The 17,839-nt window shown below is 49.6% G+C and overlaps 2 protein-coding genes across 2 annotated transcripts in view; both read left to right on the forward strand.

Annotated features, from left to right (window-relative positions):
* LOC308572488 (putative CENPB DNA-binding domain-containing protein 1) overlaps positions 1-17,839 on the forward strand; it is a 258,614-nt gene that overhangs the window by 144,981 nt on the left and 95,794 nt on the right. The gene's annotated exons all lie outside the window — the stretch shown is intronic.
* FAM222A (family with sequence similarity 222 member A) overlaps positions 1-17,839 on the forward strand; it is an 86,090-nt gene that overhangs the window by 48,530 nt on the left and 19,721 nt on the right. The window lies entirely within an intron of this gene.

Here is a 17,839-nt window from a genome sequence, read left to right on the forward strand (position 1 = left end):
GGGAAGCTTAAAGTGGCGTTGTAATGTTTCAGATGTATGGTTTGAAGGGAGCTCAGCCCATGTGGCCAAGGAATGGATAAAGGGGGAGATCTAGGTCCCTAGAGCAGAGGAGAGAGTGGAAAGTGGGTGGGTGCTCAGGGGTAGCCTGCAGTCTTGGGGGTCATGGCAATCAGCCTAGTTTCCTCCCCCAGCAAAAGTGCAGCCATTGGTGGCATAGGAGCGGCGCTCTCTCCATCCCACGAGGGTTCTGGGCTGTTGCTATTTTGGCTCAGCATCCCTTTGCTGGTTGGTGGGGGCTGGGAGCAGGGAGCCCTTTGGCTGGAGTGGGTGGGGTGGGGGTCGCGCTCTTCTGAGTCATGTCACATGGAGAAACACTGCCCCCTGAGTGAGCTTGACCAGGGTTTGGCGTGGAGAAGGATCCCTGGGCTGAGAGCAAATGCGAGGGTGGCAGTCGGAAGGCGAGAGAGAGAGAGAGTGTCTGTGCTTTGTCTGAGCAGGGAGAACGGCTGGCCCTTCCTGCTTCCCCTTGATGCTCTCTGGCCATATTGAAAAGTATATTTATTTAGCAAATAAGAAGAAGAGGAAGGGCAGGTGGGAAGTGGAGAGGGGAGCTGGGCTTGGATGGGTGCAGGAAGCCTGCATAAGCGACACTTTACAAGTGGGTTCCCGTGGCTGGGGTGGGGAGACCCTTTGCTGCCGTGCTGAGACTTGGGTGCTCGCCAGCCAACGCCCCGAAGGAATTGCTTCCTGCCTCCCCTTCCTCTTTATTTCCTTCTCAGGCCCCTGTAATTATTTCCCTGGGTTTTGCTGTGACTCTGCGGCTCCTGATGAGTTGGCCTTTCAGATAAGCCGTAAACTAGTTACATTAAAATAGGTTCCGAAAGGTCACTCATCAAAGCACCTGTTCCTTGCGGTCTTTGTCTCTCCATCCAAAGCTGTGATTAAATGTCTATTTAATGAGCCCGGCTGAGGCAGGCTGCGGTGACCTCTCTGGCTCCAAAGGCGCATTAAGAGTCTCAAGTGATGAATGTGTGTTTTTAAACCGGAGGGCTGGGTGTTGGGGGTTCCCCCCTCCCCTGTCTTGCATCAGGAGCCCTCTCTCCTCTTCTCCCTTCAAGTGTTTGCTGTGTTCCAGGCCTGGAGATGAACATTTCTGCTGCTTTGATCCCTGAGACCCAGCATGGGTTTCTCAAAAACAAATCATGCCAGACAAATCTCATTTCTTTTTTTGACAGAGTTACAACCTTGGTGGATCCGGGGAATGATGTGACGTCATGTATCTTGATTTCACTAAGGCTTTTGACAAAGTCCCCTAGGATATTCTTGCAGAGAAGCTGATTGAATGGTGGCCTGCATAGCATTTGAGGAACTGGACTTGCAGTCCTTCCTCCCCGTCCTCTGATGAATGGTTGTTGGGGTAATCGGAAAAGAGGGCTCTTCTTGGAACCAGGCACGATTTAGAAGCGACTCTGATTACTTAATTTGCTCCTGAGTATCTCGGCAATTATCTTTATGGGCCTTATTTCTTGTCCTCTGGCGTCGTTTCCGTCGATATTAAATGAGCCCGCCTCGCAGCGTGGCAGCGGCTGGCCTGCCACCACCACAGAATCCTATTATCCTGCCGGTGCTGCTGAATAATTTTTGTATTAATTTCACATCAAAGGTGAGCCTGTTAATGTTGGCCTCCCGCCTGTGCTGGAAGGCACAGGGGATGTTGGCATTTCTGAGGCTCTTCCTCTGCCTTTCTCCTCCTGCTGTGGACACACTGGCTGGCTGGCTGGCTGCCCTGGGGGTCTGTCGACAACCACCCCTCTCTCTTCCCAGTTTTCCTTCTCCCGTTTCTCCTGGGCTTCCTTCGTCTCACGTAGTGGTGCATTTGCAGCAGGAACGGTGAGCTTGTTGCCCTCCATAAGTTATCGTTATTGTTTATTAAATTTGTATAGTATCCTTCACCTGTAGATCTCTTCAGAGGGTCTCCTGTCTGTGCCCCACATGTGCCCCAATGCAACCAGTGCTATGCCCCTGGTGGGTCTGGAAGCTTGGCAGTGAGGTCCTGCTCACTGTTGTGGCTTCTGTGGTCCCTGCTGCCACGGGGCGAGGGGGCAGCCTCAAGGGGGTAGTGAGGGCCAAGGAGCCAGGGCTGGAGTGAGCCTCAGTTGTCCATTTGAGACTTGTGGGTATAGAGCAATATATGAATTCTAATAACAACAACGATGATCGTGGTGGTGGTGAAGATGTTTCACTCAGAGCCAATTCTCCAGCTGCAGACTCCTGGTTTATTTTTAAAGAGGTAACTGACCTTGCACCCGTCTCTCCACTCCTGCCCATGGATGCCTCCTCCACGGAGCTGCGTCCTCCTCTCTCTGCTCCCACCTGCAGGAGGACAAGCCTTGGGGCCGCCTTTCTTCTTCTGCTAGGCACCCCTCGAGTGCTGTGCCGCTAAAGATAGGGGCAGAAATCAGCCTGCCCTCTCCGTCTCTGGGGGGGAAGCGCTTCTCTTACGCTGCTGATTAATTTAGTAATGGATTTCTCCCTTCCCCTTTAATATATGATTTTATATATTTTTCATACCAGGCAGCATTAGTGTGCAAAGCAGTGAAGTTTTAGAAGCAATCAATATCCCTGAGCTATGGAGCATTATTTCCAACTCTGATTTGGGGACTAGCTGGTCCTGCAAAAGGAGGTTTTTATATATCTCCCTTTAAAAGGAGTAAAGGAAAACCAATAGTGGGTGAGTCCAACGGTCAAGAAAGCAGTTTCTGCCCATGCCATAGAGGGAAGTGAGGGGCAGATGGGGCTCGTCCGCCTGGGAAAGGAGCCCATCTAGCAGAAGGAAAACTCTTAAACCTTCACCGCCTGGCAGGATATCTTCAGGAGAAGAAAGGCTCAGGAGGAAACCCTCCACAAATCCAGGGTGGAGACTCTAAGGCAGAGGGTGCCTGGTTTGCCTCCTACTGGCAACTCGTGTGGCCAAGCTGGTGCCAAATGTCGGGCTGTGCTTTCCTTTGGACCACAACAGCGTGGCCGAGAGCGGGTCTTGTGTTTGGGCTGCCCAGGACCTCTGTACACACTGCCTAGGCTTGTGCCCGGGGGAGGGGGGTTCATTTCAGTGCTGCTGACACAATGGCTTGACTTCACCCCCAGACGTGCACTCCATTGTCTCTCAAGACAGACGGATGCCAACAAGTTATATCCCACCTTTTTCTCTAAGGAGCTCAAGGCGGCGTATGTGGCTCTCTGCCTCCTCCTTTAATCTCCACAACAACCCTGTGAGGTGGGTTGGACAGAGAGGCAGGGACTGGACCAAGGTCACCCAGTGAACTCCATGGCGGAGTGGGGATTTGAACCCTGGTCTCTCCCAGGTCCTAGTCCGACACTCCGACTTCTGTACCACTTTGGCTGCCAGCTGCCCAGCCTTGTTTGACGCAGCCTGGGAATGTTTTCTTGGAACAGAGCAACTCGGCCCAGCCTTCCTTGCCACTGTCTGTCAGCAAAGCAAGGTGGACCACAAAAGGGGTCGTGACCAGACTCAATCTGTGCCCTCTCTTTAGCTGTGTCAGGTGATGGTCTTTTTATCTTCAATTTCTCTCCCCCCACTTCTGTGTTTATAAGAGCATGGGGCTTTACGTTAAATTATAAATCAAACACCCCCTCCTCTGCTCAGCTGTCCTCTCACTCCTCTGCTGTCTCCCTGCAGCTGCAGAGCCCTGGCTCATATTTTAATTAAATGTCACTTTCCGCATGCCTCTGCCTTTGCACTTTGTCTGTGCCTGTATCTGCTCCTGGACCCCGGCTGCTGTTTCTACTACAAACGCAGGAAGTCTGTGCTGCCGCTGTAACAGCTGGAGATCAATATTCTTCTCCTGAGCTGGCTGGTGTCTTCTTCCACGAGCAATTTAAAAATACCCCTTGGAGGGGTCTCAATGGAGCATCTTGAGTCTGGGACATGCATCTCCTGTCCCAGGTCCTGGTGCCTCTCCTTGAGCTTGCGGTCTCTGCCTTCCACTGCTCACAAAGCATCAGGCACCCCGGCCGGCACCGCTCTTGGACGAAGCTCCCCTGCTCCCTTCTTTGGCAGGGCTCAACTTTCCTTTTTCTTGGAACGAAACTGTGGAACAAAGTTGGTGGCCCTTGTTGCCCTTCTGGCCAAAGCTGCCCCCTCCAACGCACCATCTTTAGAGGTTATTAGTTTCAGAGATGGGCTGCTCCAGAGCCGGGGGAGGCTGGCAGGGTCAGCCCCCGGCAGTTGTGCTGGGCTTTGCAGCAGATGGCAGGAGCCCAGGAAGCTTTCTTGTCCCGTTGGTCCATCTAGCTCAGTATGGCCTACACTGAGTGTTGGAAGCTCTTCTGAGCTGCAGCCGGGAGACCTTCCTAGCCCTACCTGGAGATGCCAGGTTTTAAACCTGGGAGCTTCTGCATGCAAAGGAGAGGTCCTGGCACTCAGACCCAACCTAGGCTCTTGAGAGGTGGAGGGAAGAGGGGGTTTAGGCCATCAGACTTTTAAAAATGGGCATGCGCTTGCGGAGGTGGCTGTGCTGCTCAAGTGATCCACCAGATGTGATCCGTTGGCTTCCTATCAGGGACTCCCTGCTGTTGGTCACCCTGGTGAGCTCCTTCCGGAAGATAAAAATCTACTTGTCAATAATAATAAAAGCAACAGTTTTAATACAACAATCATCAGCTGTGTGCTGCTGGGTATTCCAAGAATACCACTGCAGATTTCAATATTTTATTTAATATCCTTTTCCCTTGATGATAGGAGCTAATAATCCCCCCACATCCCATAATTACTATGTTTTTCAAACCTTTTTTGCTCCCACAACATTAAGGCTTTGAAGATGCTTCCGTGTTCCTTGACGGTGCCTCATGGATTTGTTGACCAGATCCCTTTTTGGCTGATCAGATTCCCAGCCCTTAAGTGGTGGGTCATTTTTGCAGGTGTCTGAAGAGACTTGCTGGATCTAACCAAAGGTCCATCTCAGTCAGACCCTGTTTTTCAACAACCCCCCCCAAAACACCCCACTGGAGAAGGCTGGGGGTGTCCACAGTAGCTTTGGGGTGCTGGGTGGCTGTCTCTCTCCTGGGGGGGAATGAAACCCCATGGGGTGGGGAATGGGGGGTGGACTGGGCCTGCAGTACAGCTTATGTGTTTGTGGGTGGCTTGCTGGTCCCATGGGTCTATTGCTGCACCTTCATCTGCACCTGAGCACTTTCCGTTTTATGCCTTCCCAGCCATACTGGGGGGGGGGGGGGGCTTGACGGGACTTATTCCTGCCGTGTGTTGCTGTCCCCTCCCCTTAATTAGTAAGAACACAAAAAGAGCCTCCTGGATCAGGCCAGGGGACCATCTAGTCCAGCACCCTGTTCCCAGATGACCGTGATGGGAAATCTGTAACCCCCAACACAGATGTTGGGTCACCCCCAGCCCCCCAAATAGAATCAGAGAGTGTTATCTTGCGCAGTCTTCTCTGTTTCCGTCTCTTTGCCCGCCCCCTTGGATGGGGGCTGATCCTGGCCTGCCTTCTCCCCCATGGATGAAAGGAGGTGGAGGAGGAGGAGAAAAAGAAAGACAAGAGGGAAAGAAAAGTAGCGTGAGCGTTGACAAGACTTTTCAGAAGTCCTCTTCCAAGGCCCCATTACACAGTGTCCTTTTGTGTTCCCTGAAAGTATTTTGGCAGCTTATCTGCCAAAGGTTTTCAGCCTCTGAAATGCTCAAGTGGGAGGTTCAGGGATGCTTTTGAGGCATCTGCTGCTGCTGCTGCTGCCGACTCTGAGCGGGAGAGCCTTTGGGTACTTTGAGATCCTGCTTTCGAAGACTAGAACTTAAGTGCCACTGCCTGTCTGCGCCAAAGACCACCGAAAGCTCTTATGGGCATTCAGAGGCACACTAATGCGTTGCACATGCATGAATGGCGCCCTTTTCTGAATTGGGGGTGTGTTCTGCATTCTTCCCCAGGGCACACACAAAGCTTCCTTGGGCATCAGGGGGTCCAAGAGACTTCTTACAGAACGCCATTGTGCAAATGTCGCCTCGGTTGAACCACGTCATGTGACTGACTCAATCTCAAAGTGCCGGAGACTTTTCAGTTCAGTGAAAAGTCAAGTAAGAGGTGGCAGGATAGGATCGTAGAATCGTAGAGTTGGAAGGGACTGAAAGGGTCCTCTAGTCCAGGCCCCTCCAGTGTAGGAACCTCTGCTAACTTGCACCCCCTTTGCTTAAATCCTATGCAGAAAAACTCAGAATCCTCCCAAATGTATAAAATGAGGTGGGGCCTGGAGAAAGAGGAAAGAGAAAAGTTTTTCTTGCTCTCTCATAACCCTGGAACTTGTGGACGTCGAGTGAAGCCAGCTGTTGGAAGATTCAGGAGTTTACCTCTATTTATTTTCAGCTATCATTCATGCCATACTGGCTGCTCTTAGGGGGAGGGGGAGCTAACAAGTCAAATTAATTAGAGCAGGGGTTCCCAGTTAGCTAAGTACTGCAGACCCTATTTTTCCAAAGCCAAACCATGGACCCTCTACTTTGGAAAATGTTGATATCTCCATGGTAGGTTTCGTTATGTGAATGGTGCCACAGATCCCCTGGGTGGATCACGTGGACCCCCTGGGTTCCGTGGACCACCAGCTGGGAGCCACTGCATTAGAGCAACAAAGGAAGTATCTAGGGGCTGCTAAAAAGGTCCGGAAGAGGAGGCAGTGCCTTGGTGGGCCAGTTGTGGCCCGTTCGATGTGGCAAGTCCTCGGATCTTCACAAACCCTTTCCTGGTGCCTCTGGTGACAGCAAACCTCTTGCTTTCTTTGTGTGCTTCCAGTGCGCTGCTGCCCTGGTGTTTCCTCCCATCGCAGGTGTGTCTCTGAAAGGGGAGATAACAAGAGCTGCTTGTTTACCAGAGCCTGCCAATGAACAAAAGGGCTTTGACGCTGTGCTTCAAATGCCACCTCTTGCAGTGAAAACACTGCTTTTGAGCATGATTGGATTTTGTGCCCAACCAGAAATAGGAATATTTTCCTAAATGTGGCAGGCACTGCACTCGCCGGTCTTTCCAGCACATAATGCTCTGTGTCTCCCATGTTCCCTTCCCAAGAGTCCCCTCCTCTGCAGGGCAAAGAGAGAGAGGGAGGTTCAGGTATTCATTAATCATAGATAGTTGTGTTAAAAATATAAAGGGAACAAAATCAACAAATCAGGTTTCTGTACAAAAATCTGGGCTATTGCATGTAAACGATACTGTTAGTTAATCTACAGAAACCTTTGTGTGTGTGTTGTGGATACGGGGCAGTGGGGGGGGGCTGCTTGGTGTGGTCTATTTCCCTGTGGCGCACCCCGCCAGAAAAGTTTGCCTGGCCAATTCTTGGGCTCAGCCAGAAATGCCCCCGGCCCACATGCCCTTGGTGGGCAGGAGCCAAAGGAACAAAGTAAGCGGAGCCACCAGTTCTGTTCTTGCTCTTGTACAGCTGTGCAAAAGAGCAGAGGTTTCTCCATGCCCCCCCATCTGTCCACCCTCTAGCTGAGAAAGTGGAATGGGCACAGCTCAGTGGCATTTGCTTGGAGCGGGGGGGGGGGGCCTGGGCAGAGTCTGGCGGGCCAGATGGATGGAGAATGGGGACCTCTGCCTGAGGACCCCCACCCCTAGGCAAGTTGGAGGAGGCTGGATTGCAGGGGGTTGGCCAGGGTTCCCCTCTGTGATTCTGTGGTGAAGCTGCCTTGGCCCTCTGGATTTTAACAGCTGCATGCAAAGAATCCTGCCCTGTTGTTAGATTGTAGGATATTTTCAATTCTTTCTGTTGGGTTTTGTTTAAAGCTCCGCTGTGCCAGAGGTGGAAAATAAGATGATAAACTCCCACCTCCCCACCCTTCAAGAGCTCTGTTTCCAGGAAGCTCTGCTTCCAGGTGTGATGAAAAACACCCAGCGAATCTGGGAATGTGCCTGCTGTACCTCAGAGACACAGGCTCTGCAGAACCCCACTTTCCAAAGCAAGCGTTCTCTCTCTCGCCCATCGTGACCTGCAAAATGGTGCTTTTGCAAAAGGTAGCGCAGTCCTGTGTCTCCCAGGGGATCCATGGCCAGTGGGGGGGGGGGGCGGGGAGATCCCCTTGTCTTAAAAATGTTGTGTCCACTGGGCCTCTCCCAACAATTGCTTGAGGGGGGCTTCCCTTCAAGCCCATTTCGTCTTGGGGCAAAGTTCATGAGGCAGCCTGTGGAATTCATGGCATTGCATTTTCTGTGCTACCTTCGTGTGTGATTTTACACATGCAAGCCTGTTTACCAAATCCATGTCAAGTTCACCTCCATGCCTTTTGCATCTGATTTTGCCCCAAATTGTCCACCTGCAGCAGACCAGCCAGGTCCTCTCACCCTTTTTAGAAACTCTGTAATGTTTCTTTCTGCATAAAATTGCAGGCAGCTGTGGATTCTTAGTCTCTCTTTCTAGGAAACAGTCTTAAGTTTGTTTCATAGCAGTGGAGCCAGGCTTTTTATGGTCCGCCTGCAGAGGCATCGTGAGGGTGTTGCACTTGTGGAAATTCCCTCTCTTGAGTGATAAAAACTGTTTTAATTGCATCTGCATTTCTTAAACAACACCACCACCACCTCTTTTAATAGCTTCCTAATTAATATATTATACTATTTTTATTATTATAATAATTTTTATTGGTTTTTACATATACTTTCTTACATAACATCCTAGTGTACAAAAGTAAATAAAACATTTGGCTTCATAAGCCTAGAACTTCCCCCCTCCTCAACTGATGGTTTTCAAACCTATTCTCTATGTACTGCATTTTCTTATATATCTTTTGCTATTAAATCATAATCTTGTTTACATACTAAATTAACTGTAATAAGTTTGACCTTACAAAACTTCTTGTAGCCCTACTAGCGATGTTAGTTATTTACAGTTGTCCTTCAGATATAACACAAATTTCATAGAATCATAGAATCATAGAGTTGGAAGAGACCACAAGGGCCATCGAGTCCAACCCCCTGCCAAGCCGGAAACAATTTGTTCCAGTCTTTCAGAAAAGTCTGATCCTGCTGGTTCCAGATTTTCCCCATCAGTTTTGCCAATTTGGCATAGTACAGTAATTGCATCTGCCACTCTTCTTTTGTTGGCAAATCTTCTTCTTTACATCTTTGGGCTAATAACATTCTCGCTGCAGTTGTTGCATATAAAAACAATGCTTTATCCTGTTTATGTATTTCTCGGCCTACTATACCTAACAGGAAGGCTTCTGCTGTTGTTGTTTTTATAGATGTATATTTCAACATTTTTAAAATTTCATTATATATCATTTCCCAGAAGGCATTTACCTCCTTACAGGTCCACCACATATGATAAAAGTACCCTCTTTTTCTTTACATTTCCAACATTGATTATTTGTTCTATATATTTTTGCTAATTTCACTGGTGTTATATACCATCTATACACCATTTTCATTATATTTTCTTTAAGTGAACTGCATGCGGTAAAATTTACCCAATCTTCTAACTGTATATTATGACCAATATCATTTGCCGAATGTATCATTACAGATTTAACTTCTTCATCTTTCGTATGCCATTCCAAAAGTAACTTATACATATTTGACAATATTTTAACTTTGCTGCCTAATAAATCCATTTCAAACCTAGATCTTATAAATTCAAATCCATTTTTCTTTTTATCTTCTCTAAACACTTCATTTATTTGACGATAATGCAACTAATCTTTTACTGACTCTTTTATCTCTTCATAAGGTTTCAATTTCCACTGGTTATCCATCTCTTTCACCAAATCTCCATAGGTGGCCCATTTTTGTTCCATATTTAACTTTTTTATAGATGTTGCCTCTAATGGCGACAGCCACCATGGTGTTTTAGGTTTAAATAAACTCTTATACCTACTCCATACCTCATAGATTGATTTTCGAATTATGTGGTTCATGAACTTTTACCATCTCATACCATAAATATACATGTCCCCTAAACCTATTGTCAAATCCTTCCAGAGCTAATAGATCTGTGTTTTTTAACAATATCCTATCCCTTAACCAACACAGGCAAGAAGCTTCATAATACAATTTCAAATCTGGCAGGGAGAAACCTTCTATTTCTTTGACATCTGTAAGCAATTTGAATTTTGTCAGATAAATTTTGTTATTACTTTTTGCCACTCTTTGAAATTACCAAGCCCATTTATAATTGGGATTGACTGAAATAAAAATAACATTTTGGGTAGCACATTCATTTTGATCACTGAAATTCTACCCCATAGAGATAATTTCATTCTTCCCCACACTTCTAGATCTCTTTTAATACCATTTCATACCGGTATATAATTATCTTTAAACAAATTTATATTTTTTTATGTTAGCCAGATTCCTAAATATTTATTTAATGGCGATAATGGGCAACCTTGTCTGGCAATCTAGCTTTTTGGTCTGAATAGATTGCTCTGATCCCTTTTATAAAACATTGTCCCATTTCCATTACAGTGGTACCTCGGATTAAGTATTTAACTCGTTCCGGAGGTCCATTCTTAACCTGAAACTGTTCTTAACCTGAAGCACCACTTTAGCTAATGGGGCCTCCTGCTGCTGCCACGTCACCGGAGCACGGTTGTTGTTCTCATCCTGAAGCAAAGTTCTTAACCTGAAACAATATTTATGGGTTAGCGGAGTCCGTAACCTGAAGCGAATGTAACCCGAGGTATCACTGTATTTCCAATTTTTTTATTATAAATTCCCAAGAAATATTATCAAAGGCCTTCTCAGCATCTATAAATAATACATTATACTAATACCCATGGTATTTTGACAAAGTTGCAGGAGGAAAGTTTTTCTCTTGTGTGCACCCATAAAATATCACCTTAATTTCCACATGGGTTTACACAGGAGCGAGACAAGATTCCCAGAAAGGCGGTTGGTTGCAACCCTCCCTCGACTCTGCCCTGTTTAGCTGCATTCCCAGGTGTCCCTGGCAGCTGCTCTTGTGTTAGGACCATGGAAATGAATTCTCTGCCGTAGTTGAAGACAAGAAGTTGGGTGGCCTGGAGCTGACCCCCAGTGCTCTTCCATCTTGCCAGGACTTTGCTGACTGACCCCCAGGTTTTGACTCAGCAGAAAGCGTTTGGAGTCTCCATGTTCTTTCTTGGTTATAATTCATGGGGTGTCATTGGTCCCTGGTAGCTCCAGGTAGGACTGAGAATGTCCCTTGGCTGAAACACTGAAGAACCACGCACCAACTCTGCGTAGAACAGTTTCCCAGTATTGCTATATCTGTATTCATTCCTCTTAAGTGCATTTTATTGTTGGTTTGCATAATCTTAATTTATGGCCCAAATGCTTGTCAGCCTGCACCTTTATCTTAGTCTTATCGTGGTCCTCTCTGATGGGCATTGCTGTTTTTCAGTGAGAGGGACGGGGCTTTGTCTGTGGTGGCACCCCACTTGTGGAACTCCTTGCGCCTTTGGAGGTGCAACCGCCATCCTCATACTTGAGTTTTGACCATCGGCTTTATCCACCCAGGCTTTTCAGATAAGCTGGTGTTTGTGCGGTTGTATGTGTTGTTCTATCTGCTGCCTCACTAATATAAAGACTCATGCATTGTCTGGGGTTTGATTTATTTAGGCATTTTCTCTCTCTTAGGTTAGTTCAGCTTTTGTTGTATTTTATGTTGGAAACTTTCAATAAAAAACGATTAAAAATATATAGGCATTTTGATGATTGTTGTTGATCTGGTTTATTGTTGTGAACCAACCTACAATCTCAATTCATTTTATTTTAATTTTTATTTAAAAGCATTTCCTTTGCTTTAGATTTTGAAATTCGTAATTGATGCAAATCAAATAAACAAATGCATAGGTCATTCTCTCCCTCTCTCTTCCTAATCTCCCTTTCCTGCAGTTTGGCTTGCTTTGGCTTGCAAATTCTGGCCCCTTTCTCTCTGCTTGCAGCCCTGTAGGAGTTGTGTTGCACATGCCGGGAACAGGTGGGCAGATGGACCTTCTCCACTATTGCATGGCAGGTAGTGACAGAGATGCTGTTTTTAGGTTTCCTTATTCTCCATTTTACCAAGCTTAGTGGGGGGCAGGCTGGGGGAGGGGGCAGTACCCACTGCACCCACAGCCAAAGCCACAAGGGCGGGGGGGGGGGGAGTAAGCTTGTAAAAAACAAGACTGTGCATTTTTACTGGTCTGTTTTGCAATGTGCCTGCCCTCTTTTGCTGCCCTGTTTTATATGCCCATATCCCTGGCCATAAAAGGTAAAGGGACCCCTGACCATTAGGTCCAGTCGTGACCGACTCTGGGGTTGCGACGCTCTTCTCGCTTTAATGGCCGAGGGAGCCGGCGTACAGCTTCCAGGTCATGTGGCCAGCATGACTAAGCCGCTTCTGGCGAACCAGAGCAGCGCACGGAAACGCCGTTTACCTACCCGCCGGAGCGGTACCTATTTATCTACTTGCACTTTGACGTGCTTTTGAACTGCTAGGTTGGCAGGAGCAGGGACCGAGCAACAGGAGCTCACCCCGTCACGGGGATTCGAACCACCGACCTTCTGATCGGAAAGTCCTAGGCTCTGTGGTTTAACCCACAGTGCCACCCGCGTCCCATCCTTGGCCATAAAACATGTTGAATATCCCTGCCCCCCTTTCTCTCCCCCTTAGTTTCACAAGCTGACCTTGGGCCAGTCACCCTCTCTCAGCCTAACCTACCTTGTGGGGTTGTTGTGGGGATTAAGTGAGGAGGGGGAGAACCCTGTTTGCCACCCCTGAGCTCCTGGGAGAAAGAGGGGGGAGTCTAAATGCAGTGAGAGCGTTTCTGCGCTGGAGGCTCTGCTCTTGGTACGGCCCCTTGCCAGTGAAAGGAGCCTCCAGTCAAAAGCTTCAGGCGCCGCTGCTGCAGCCCTTTGTGCCGGAGTGTCGAGCGTCTTCCGAGAGTTCCCTCTGCCGCGCCTGACCAGTGGGGTCCGTCAGCGCAAAGGAGGCCCCTTCCCTTCCCGCGAATCAAATATTAATCTGCAGCCATTCAAGGAGGATGTTGCTTAAATGGCAGAACAGAGAGGCTGGGAAGCGCCTCCGGCATGCTGCAGGGCCCTTCAGTTGCGTTTATGCGCGTCCTCTGCGCAGCCTCTCCTGTCATCCTGACATCTGCCCGCCCCTCATCTCTGCGCCTGCTGGTTCCTTCCCCCGCTTCCCTCGACTGGGTGGCAGAGAAGGCCAGCAGTTTCACGAGGGCAAAGCGTTGCTGCTTCTGCAGCTGCAGCTGCCTCCCTCCTCAGATCCCTAAGCCCTTCCACAAAAGGGCTGCCTCTTTGTGCAAAGTTCTGTGGGGATTTTGATTTCTGCCTCACGTAGAGCAGCATGGCCTGGGAGGAAGGGCATTTCCAGAGAGTCCCTGGTTCAGATCTCACAGAGGCAGCAATGCTTCTGAGTACCAGTTGGTGGAAACCACAGGAGGGCCTGTTGCTCTCGTGCAAGGATCCTGTTTGCGGGTTTTCCAAAAGGGGCCTCTGGTTGGTGGGATAGATGGGCCCCCATTGGGCTGATGCAGCATCCAGGCTCTTCCTGGGTTCTCAGGTTGCACCTCTGCCACGGACTGCAAGGCGCTTGGGCAGGTGTCTCTCTGTCGCAGTGCCTTAGCTGAACCACGGACTGCTGGGCTGCCTCACAGGACTGCTAGAAAGAATGGAGTAACAATCAACGTGTTTGCATCTCTTTTGCATGCAGAGATTGTCTTCTTCCTTTTATAGATTTAGAGGGATTTCATGCACAAGTGCTGGTCTTTAAAGCAGAGGACTGAAGGTCCAAAGTAACTTTTGTCCCATGCAAAGTCTGTAGAGAGATGTCCTCAGATAGGCTGCAGTCGCTGCAGCCCCCGTGCCAGGGCTTGGGGAAGGGCATCTCTCGCTTGCGAGCAAGATCCCCTGTGGCATCTCCAGGAAGGGCTGGCAGAGGCTCTTGCCTGAAACCTTAGAGAGCCGCTGCCAGCCAGTGTAGACAAGACTGAGCTAGATGGACCAATGGTGGCATAAGGTAGCTTCCAATGTTTTCTGCCCCCACCCACCCAGCTTCTTCTCCCCAGCTCAACCCTTCAACTCTTAAGCTAACTGAAGAGGCAGGGCACTTCCAGATGGCTGTTTGTTGCAGGATCTTCAGAGGATCTAGGCATAGATGTCCAGCCCATATGTCCAGCTCCCCCCTCCCAGTGTTTAATCCAGATTTACCTTTGGGGGATGGGGGACCCAACAAGTTGTCAACGACCCACTTGCAACCTGCCTGAACAACCTGCCTCCCTAGAGCAGCCCAGAGAATATACCCCGTGTCTCCATTGCTATGGAGGGGTCAGCTCCTTGCATCCTGCTCTCCTGCCAGGTGGGACTCAGAGAAATTCTTTCCTCCCTGTTTGTGGGCGCGCGTGCACCCACCCACCCACCCACCCACAGGAGCCACATAAGGAGCTATTGACAAGACCGGCTGGTGCAGCCTGGGCGGTGATCTGTTTTGTGGCTGGCACAGCAGCCTCCAGCTCCTGAGCTCAAGCGATCCTCTAGGAGAAGCTGAGTTGCAGGCCCTCTCTTGGGGCTGGTTTCGCTCTTCCCCTGAGATTTAGGTTCCCAGAGGTTATGCAGAATAAGCTGGTGCAGACAACTCTTAATCTATGCTGGTTTGCTCCAGTTTACAGCCTCTGGGCTTGCAGTTGCCTGATTTTGTCCTAATGGGGCCTGCCAATCTGTGCCCTGCTAGATTACTGAGCCCAAGAGGGTTCCCTCCATCCCTACTCCAGGAAGCCCTCCCCCCCAACATCTTTCAAGACCTGATGGAGACACTAGAGGTTGTTTTAAGGCGACAAGGCCGCCCAGGAGGAAAACACTCCTGTCTCTCTTATTCTGAATCCCCCAGACACACAAACACACACACAGTTTGTTTTCGCGCTGACCCTAAGTGGCACAGTGTGTGGCATCAACAGCACCAATTCCTCACGAGGAGACAAATGCAACATGACACACGTGTGTAGCAGTATCTGCGGTGACACTTTGGAGGCAGATAATAAAGAGCTTGCCCTGAGGTGAGCAGATCTGGCAATGGCGTCTTGAAAAGCCTCTCTGTTAACGGACGGGCTGGTTGGGGGGGGGGGCAGCAGTGGAGTCACCTCATCTGTTCCCTTGTGTCTCGTTACGCAGGAAAGTTGGGAGGGTGTAGAGCAGGGCCTTGTTTTCTGGGCTGTGCAAGGCTCCCTCAGATTTGGAGAAAATTGGGAGGACAATCCTGAGAAAGTTTCTGGGATCTCTTGGCTAGAGAAAAGAGGGGGGGGCACTTAGAATCATAGAATCACATAATTGGAAGGGACATCTAGCCTAACCCTTTGCAGTGCAGGAGCCCCAGCTAAATAACCCCTGATGGATGGCCACCGGGCCTCTGCTCAACAAGCGCCCAGGAAGGAGAGCCCACCACCTTCCAAGGTCTTCTGTCTGCAAGGAGCGCTTTGTCCTTTCAGCCGTCCCAGCATGGGCGCTTCCTTAGTCGGGGTCCGTCCTGTAGCTCCTCGGTCTCAGTCTGCCCCACGGGAACAAGCAGCAGTGGCTCTCTGGGGTTTGGCAGGGCATCTTCCCTAGCCTTACTTGGAGATGCCACTGGGGACTGAATCTGATCAGCTGCTGTGCGCCAAGGAGGCTTATACAAAGTCAGATCTTTGCTCTGTCTTAACCCACTAGTGTATCTTCTGGTCAACAGCAGCTCTCCGGAACTTCAGGGAAAGGGGTGGGGGCTCTTTCCTAGTCTTAAGATCTGGGTTTGTTTGTTTGTTTTTAAGGCAATATTGGCCAGCCATCGAACAAACCTGAAACTTCCTTTGTGCCAATCACTTCCTCAGCTATAGAGCTGTGGCCCCACCCATTAGAGCTCAGTGGATAAGATGGGCCTTAAGACCCCCCCCCGCCCCCGTAACTTCAGCATATGCTGCCGTTGCAAATGACTCCTCAGCCTGCATCCTGAGCACTTTCCTCTTTCACCAAGGCAAGTTGTGTTTTTGTCTTTGTTGCTGTAGCTGCTGCTGCTTTCGGAAGTGAGCAGTGATGAGACCCTTATGGGAGGACCCTGGCAGCGCAGTCGGCTGGCTGTGCACTTGGCATCTCTTTGCTGCAGACCAGGCCTGCCGTGCTGCTGCCTTCTGGGGTGAGGCAGTGGGGAGAGCCAGCCGGTTTGTACTTGACCCTGGTGCCCTCTCTCTCCTGCTGCTTCAGTGCCCATCCGGCATCACCCTTTGCCATCATCATTCTGGCTACACACACTCTCTTCCTCTCCCCGGCTGAGGCAGCTTCCCATGCTGAGAGATTGGACCTTGAAGCTCTGTTTGCCTTAATTTGTAATATTTCCAGCCTGGGGGAGAATGCAGGGAGCATCGACTGTATTTCAGCAGGCAGCCTCACCCAAAGGCCCAGTGGCCTGTCCAGCTCCAGTTGACTTAATTGGAACCTCTGCTCTCTCCCCCTCCCCCCGGCATTTAGCACCAGGACCTTTGTTCTGTTTCAGGTGAGCAACGCACAAAGTCATCAGAAAAATGTGGAGGGAGCATTCTGCTCCACCTGAGGGGGGGATCTCCTGTGCACTCTGCCCCGCTGAGCTTTACGCTGCAAGTACACCTTTGTGATTACAGGGGCTATGCAGCTTATATGGGTTAGGGCTCAGCAGCTGGCCAACCTGAGGGCTAAAGCTGACCACCCACAACAGGAACTGGATGCAGCCCCTTGGGCCTCCATCTGCACTCTCCCAGACTTCCATGCCCAGCTCCACACCCTGCAGAGGTTTAACCGTCAGTCCCTCTGCATACGGAACTCTGGGAATTGCAGATCTGTGAGGAACAGGATGCCTCCCAACAGCTCTCAACCCCCTGAGCCACTTCCCAGGATTCTTCAGGGGACACTGAGGCTCTTTAAAGGGGTGTCAATAGTGCTGTAAAGCAACAGGGAGCCTTGTGCTTCCCCTTGTTCAGTGTGAGGCCATAAGATACTTCTCCACACACAGGCCTTCTGCGTCAGAGGCATCGCTGCTGTTTTTGGCCTCCGTGAAGGTGTTGGATGGATTATTATTTTAAAACACCAATCAAAGATCAGTGTTTGATTTTATCCCCCATGCTGTTTGACATCTACATGAAACTGCTGAGTTGGAGTACGTTGTCAGCAGTATGCTGATGACACTCAGCTCCATTTCTCCTTTACTTCTTCAGGTGAGGCAGTGGAAGTGCTGGACCGATGTCTTGCCTCAGCCATGGACTGGATGAGAGCCAACAGACTGAAGCTCAATCCAGATAAGACGGAGGCACCCTAGACCAGATGGCTTGGAGGTTGCTTGCTCTCATTGGAAGAGCAACCTCCTCCTCTGAAGGAGCAGGTTCGTAGCTTAGGGGTCCTCCTGGATCCTCGAGGCTCAGGTGGCCTCAGTGGCCTTCCATCAGCTTCGGCTGGTGGCCCAGCTACGCCCCTATCTGGACAGGGATAGCCTAACTACTGTTCTCTATGTTCTGGTAACCTCAAGGTTAGATTACTGAAATGTGTTATGAGTAGGGCTGCCTCTGAAGACGGTTCAGAAACTTCAGCTGGTGCAGAATTTAGTGGCCAGGTTGCTCACCAGAGGAAGACGGTTTGAGCATCTTACACTGATCCTGGTCCAACTGCACTGGCTACCAATTAGTTTCCAGGCCCAAATCAAAGTGCCTCTTTTATTAAAGATTTTCTTGATTTACAAAAGTGTGTGCAATGTCTCTCTCTCGTATATCCCCCCCCCATGTAACATTTTTACAAATCAGTTTCATTTGTTGAGACATTGGGAAGAAAAAGGGCAGATGGGTGGGGTCGGGTGGCGA

The sequence above is a fragment of the Podarcis bocagei genome, assembly GCF_964188305.1.
Source record: "Podarcis bocagei genome assembly, chromosome: 13".
NCBI classification, from domain to species: domain Eukaryota; kingdom Metazoa; phylum Chordata; class Lepidosauria; order Squamata; family Lacertidae; genus Podarcis; species Podarcis bocagei.